Raw genomic sequence first — 6451 nt, 5'->3', positions numbered from 1 at the left:
AGTGTCACCCAACTGCCTCTGGGGCAGGTCATCTCACTCCAGCAAGAGGAGCCTGCAGTGATTTTGGAGGCCTCTCTTGGCCACTCTGGGAACAAACCTAGTCCTAGGACATGGGCCCTGCAGGTGGACAGCTCTGCCAGGTTGAGTTGTTAGAATAAAAAGTGTTTCTTCTTCTTGTCTCAGCTTGGTTTCCTCTCCACTCAGTCTAGCAAGTAGTCAATTCTGTTGTAATGGGACACAGGAGTTCTGAAAAATCACCATGCTATGCAAAACCCCACACAAGATACCATAGGATTTATGGAAAAACAGAGGTAGCATAGTACTCAAAAATGTTGTCAGTGACACATAAAAAAGATAGAAAACTAGGATAAACTATAGCAGAATTTGACACGTTAAGAGGGTAAGAGAAATACAAATGCTACAATGAACACAACACTTTATGTTGAGAAGGACATGAAGTTGCTTGTGGACGTGGATGGAAGGGCTGCAGATTGTGAGTCATGGTGAAGTGATAAAAGGAGATTTGTTTGAAATCAGAAAATTGTAAAGTGAGGGAAGGTGGCTGGTGGGTGTTAGCAGTGTGTGTGTGTGTGTGTGTGTGTGTGTGTGTGTGTGTGTGGTGTATTCTGTGATGCTCACTCTCAACTTGATGCAGTTTCTGTGTTTGGATTGCACAAAGGCAAATGTGAAATTCACTTATCCTCAAATCGTTTCATAGTGTATCAGTGGTGTTGGACCATGTTTGTACATTTAAACCAAGTGACATAGCAGAACTGACTGTATCTCCCTTTTCCTGTGTCAACAGTCTTCCACTCTCCTGAAGCTTCCACCTCAGTATTTGAAGATTCCAAGGACTAAGGACTTCAAAAAAAAAATCTCTATTGCACGCACATCCTGTAAGAGTCATCTTTGTATATTGCCCTCACTTCCTCACCGTTTTAATCTACAACCATATAAAAATATGTCCTATGGCTGCATTGAACCTGCTTTCGTTAATAACTTCCATATTGCTTAATTGAATGAACATTGAATTATAGAGAGTCCCAACAGGGAACAGATGGCCCACTCAAATTAGAGTAATTAGTGGGGCATCTGGGTGGCTTAGTCAATTGAGTGTCCCAACTTTTGATTTTGGCTCAGGTCATGATCCCAGAGTCCTGCGATGGAGCCCTGTGCTAGACATGGAGCCTGTTTGAGATTCTCTCTCTCTCTCTGCCACTGCCCTGCTTGTGCGAGCTCTCTCTCTCTCTAAAATAAAAAATAAAAAAAAATAATAGAGAAAGATTTATGTACAAAGGGACTATTTATAAAAATGTCACCAATAAAAGATCCCAAGTGATAGTGCAATTATGTTGCGTTAGTAACAGCACTTGTCACCAGCTTTAGATGTGAAGGGATGAGTCACTAGATTTTTGAAGTAGGGAGTTGGCATAGAGAAGGTTACCTTGAGAGGACCTTTTTTTATTGATTTTGAATTTATTCTATCTCTTCAGGCATGAGTTATGTTTATGAAGTTAAAAAAAGTTTATTTATTTATTTATTTATTTATTTAGGAGAGAAAACATGAGTGGGGGAGGGGCAGAGAGAGAGAGAGAGAGAGAGAGAGAGAGAGAATTCCAAGCAGGGTCCATGCTCAGCATGGAGCCTGATGTGGAGCTTGATCTCATGGCCATGAGATCATGACCTGAACCGAAATCAAGGGTTGGACACTCAACTGACTGAGCCACCCCGGTGCCACATGTTTGTGAACTTTAATGCCACTCTCTTCTGTTGATTTTGTACAAATATCTGGTTGTATTTGGTGTTAGATAAAATTGTACTGGACAGGATGCACAAGCGGAAGTTGATTTTATTCTTATGCCTTTGCCAGCAAGGGGAAAGAGAGCACAGATTAAGTCTGGATACTCAATTGTCAAAAGGCAAGGTTGAGCTGGGGCAAGTTGTCAGGTGGAATAGGTTTAAACCCTGGGGTGAGCAAGTGGGAAAGTATTGGAGGATTTCAGTGGGAAGTTAATCAATAGGATGTGTCTAACACATTGAATTACTCCTGAGGATTACCAATGATTTTGTCTATGATTAGGCCATCTGTATTTGCTAATTGGTGCCCTTAGAGGTTAGACTGGTGCCCTCTACAGGGACTGGAAGATGGGGTGCCATCTCTTTCAATGTTTACATTTCAGGAGATAGTTCCCAGATCCTTGAGAAAGACATTTCCTAGGTTGTAAAACTGACCAGAGGTTAAGAGAAGATTTATATACACTGCAAAGGGGCAGAGAAAGAATTTATAATTACACATTTGCTTAAACAAGTGTTTTAAGAAAGCAAAGGCCAGGGGCCTATACTCAGAAAAAACTTTCTAAAGTTTAGCCATCTTGGTCATTGATTGTTTGTTTTTTCTCTTAGTAGGCAATGTGAGGATGCTGTTGTATTTGGTTGATGTATCATGTTGTCTAGGAACTGTAGGGTGTCCTGATAGCTTGATTTATGCCTGAGCTTATGCCCCATGCTTAATGGGGCATGATTGTTTATAGCCATGTGGGTCATTGTCCTGTTTTCTGACCCAATCTTTAATATTCTGGAATACTCACCACTGTTTCTTGACTTTTGGCTACTTCTTTGTCCAGGAGTATATATGCAGGATAGAAGACCTGCTTGACTACTACTCCTATGCTTCTCATTTTTTAGCAGCTTGATTTTCTCATGGCCTTCTGCTTCTTTTAGTATCAGACGTCTCTGAATCTGAATCAACATTATTTTTGTAGCAGTTTTTTTCCTGTGTACCTTTTGGGCTCCCATTATTTTCCATAATTCTATCACAATAGTCTTTTGTCTTTTGGAGTTTCCTCATATTTTTTGTTTCATAAATGACTCTCCATTTGTTTTGTATCATGTTATGGGTTGATTTATTATTGAATATCTTGTCAGTATTGTTAGGTTTTGGAATGGGAGTAGGGAGGTGCAGTGAGTGCTGAATTTGTCATGTTGATCCAGAAATATTTGGAACTTATTTACTCTTTAGAATTTTTGAGACTTTCCTGATAGCTTATTATTTTATCATTTCCTGAAAATAATGCATGAAAAGAACATGATGTATATTATCTGTTTTTACTTGGTGTTAGCTATTCAGCATTCATTCAAATCCACCTTTGTATAACTTTCATTATCATAGAGACTGGGAAACAAAAAATACTCAACTTTGGAGTCTTGTAATTGGAGATTAACATCAGATTAATTTATGGCCAATCAGATATAAAGGTCTCTAGAGGCTTCCTTTTCCATCTCTCCTTCTTGGCTGGAGTTTAATGTGGAGGATGGTGGTCATTGCTTTGAATGGCAGAGCAGAGAAGTAGAAAAAGCCTGGCCTTTTGTTGGTATACTAGAAGTGTTATAACAACTCAACTACCTGAATCTCTGTGTGTGTGTGTGTGTGTGTGTGTGTGTGTGTGTGTGTGTGGTGAGATAAAGAAACTCCAATTTGGTTAAGCCACTATAATCTAGTGTGTTTTATACAGCTAAGCACAACCCTAATTGGTAGTTGACTAACGTTTCCCCTTTTTGATGTATTGTGCCTTGTACAAGATAGTACATTGTTGTGACACTTCTAGCTTCTGTTCACTCTTCACTCACTTTCCAGAGTAAGAGTATCTTATTATTAGTGATTGATGTAAAGGGGGAAAAAATGGGCATGTAGAGCTCAATCCCTTTCTCTCTTCTTGTCTCTGCAACGTGTGTCTCTGTGGCTCTCAGCCATGTGGTAACTCCAGTTGTAAAGGTCCTATGTCTTCAGGGTCCTATGTCTTAGCAGTTTGGGAGAGTCATTTGATTCAAGACGTTGTTAGCATTTGTTTAATTAACAGGGTATATTGAAACAATATAAAAAGCATTCAAAATCCATATTTAGATAAAGAATTCTCAACAAAATACTAGAAAACAGAATTCAGCAAAATAGAAAAATGATTATATACTATAATCAAGTGTGTTTTATCTAAAAAATGTAAGATTGGTGAAAATCAACTAATGCAACATACCATATCAATGGAATATAAACCCAAACCACATGATCATCTCAAGATGTAGAAAAAGCATTTGACAAAATCCAGTACTCTTTCAAGATAAAGACACTTAAAAACTAGGAATAGAAGGGAGCTCCCTCAACTTGATGAAGCCCATCTATTAAAACCCTATAGCTAACATTATACTTGATGATGCAAGATTGGAGATTTTCTCTCTAAGATGGGGAATAAGATACAGAGGTCTGTTCCCACACTTCTATTCAACATACTGAAGTTCTAGCCAGGGCAGAGGCAAAAAACTAAAATAAAGGCACTTGGTTGTAAAGGAAGGAGTAAAACTATCTCTATTTGCAGACGACATGATCTTGTATGTAGAAAAAAGCTATTATAAGTAATAAACAAGTAATAAACAAGGAGATAAGGTAATTTGTACATAAATTATTTGTATTTTTTATGCTAGCAATGAACTATTCAAATAAGAAAACAATTTCATTTAACACCAGAAATAATTAAATATTTAAGAGTAAACTTAACAAGTGGAAGGCAAAATGTGTACTCTGAAAACTACAAAATGTTTAGAAGAAATTAAAGAGAAACTAAATAAAGGGAAAGATATCTTTTGTTCATGAGAAGAGATAATATCGAGATGGCAATACTCCTGAAATTGATCCACAGATTCTGTGAAGTCCGTATCAAAATTTCAACTGCCTTTTGGCAGAAATGGACAGGTTCATCTTAAAATTCATATGGAAATTCAAGGGACCAAGAAGAGCTAAATAATATTTAAAAAAAGAATAAAGTTGGTGGACTCACACTTCCAAACTTACTACACAGTTATAATAATCAAAACAGCATGGTATTAATATGAGGATGTATATATAGTTCAATGGAATAGAATTGAAAATTCAGAAATAAACTCTCATACTTATGGTTAACTGGTTTTTAACAAAGTTATGAAATCAATTTGATGGGAGGAATAGCCTTTTCAACAAATGGTGCTGGGATAATTGGATATGCAGGATGCATATCATTTTCTCACATATCATATATAAAAGTTAAAATGAATCATAGGCTTAAATGCAAGAACTAAAACTATAAAACCCTTAGAAGATAATATAGGAACAAATCTTTATGACATTGACATTAGGCAAAACCTATGAGACCAAAAGCATGAGCAATAAAGAAAAATATATGAGTTAGATGTCATCAAAATTAAAAACGTCCATGCTTCAAAGAATACCATCAAGACATTAAAAAGACAACCCCACAGCATAAGAGAACATACATGCAAATCATATCTCTGATAAGGAACTTGTATATAGAATATTCAAAGAACTCTTACAACTTAATAATAAGAGGACAAACAACCCAACTAAAAATCCAGTTTAAAATTGGACAAATGATCTGAATGGACATTACCCTAAAGAAGACATGCACGTGGCCAGTATGCATGTGAACACATACATGCTCGACATCACTAGCTATCAGGAAGCTCAAATCAAAAACCACAATGGAATACTACCTCACACCACCTAGGATACTTTAATCAAAAAAGATAGATAAAAGCAAATGAAAAATGGACTTTTTATTGTAGAATGGACTTAGATTTTTAGAATAGTGTTAGTTGTGAAGATAGTGTAGAATTCCCATATATCCCACTCCTACCTTCTCTATTGTTATTAATTTCTTTGGTACAGTACATTTGTCACCTTTCACTAACCAATATTGATACAGTATTATTAACTAAAGTAATGCTTTATTCAGATTTTTAAAATGTTTACCTAATGTCTTTTTTTCTGTTCCAGGATTCCATCAGGACACAACATTACATTTAGATGCCAGGTCTCCACAATCCTTTTGCTTTGATAATTTTCTTATGATTGGACCAGGATTATGTGTTTTTGGAGAAATGCCAAAGAGGTAAAGTCTATTCTCATCATATCATATCAGAGATACTTATTATGTACATGATTTGTCAGTGTTGATGTAAACTTGATCACCTAACTGACATAGTGTTTGTTGGGTTTCTTCATTTGTTTTTTAACCGACTGAGCCACCCAGGCACCCTAGTTTCTTCATTTGTAAACTGATTCTTTTTCCCACTTCCCATACTGTACTCTTGGGAGAGAAATAACGAGTTATGCACTTAAGAAGTAAGTAATTATGTTCCAGCTATTTGAGGATGGTGTACATACATAAATTATTTGGAAATTTTTACATGGGAGATTTGTCTATTATTCTCCATTTATTTATTGAATCATCTACTTATATCAGTGTAGACTTATGGATATTTATCTTGTACATTGGGTATTAATCCCATACCAGGACTTCTGATGTGTAAAGAACTTAGAAGTCTTCACTCCTGTCCTTACAAGAAGAAAAATTAGAAAAAAAGGAATATTAATAATTTTTCTTGAATCCATAAGGGAATTGATTGT

General features: G+C 36.3%; 1 long non-coding RNA gene across 2 annotated transcripts in view; it reads left to right on the top strand.

Annotated features, from left to right (window-relative positions):
* Positions 1 to 800: 800 nt before the first annotated feature.
* The window catches only part of LOC125177234 (uncharacterized), a 57628-nt gene continuing 51977 nt past the window's right edge, over positions 801 to 6451 (top strand). For both annotated transcript variants that reach the window (XR_007156540.1, XR_007156541.1), the window contains exons 1-2: positions 801 to 896; positions 5819 to 5933. This is a non-coding gene — a long non-coding RNA (uncharacterized LOC125177234). The remainder of the gene's footprint in view (positions 897 to 5818; positions 5934 to 6451) is intronic.

This window comes from Prionailurus viverrinus, chromosome D1 (genome assembly GCF_022837055.1).
Source record: "Prionailurus viverrinus isolate Anna chromosome D1, UM_Priviv_1.0, whole genome shotgun sequence".
In the NCBI taxonomy this organism is placed as follows: Eukaryota; Metazoa; Chordata; class Mammalia; order Carnivora; family Felidae; genus Prionailurus; species Prionailurus viverrinus.
This window is presented reverse-complemented; position numbering and strand designations above follow the sequence as displayed.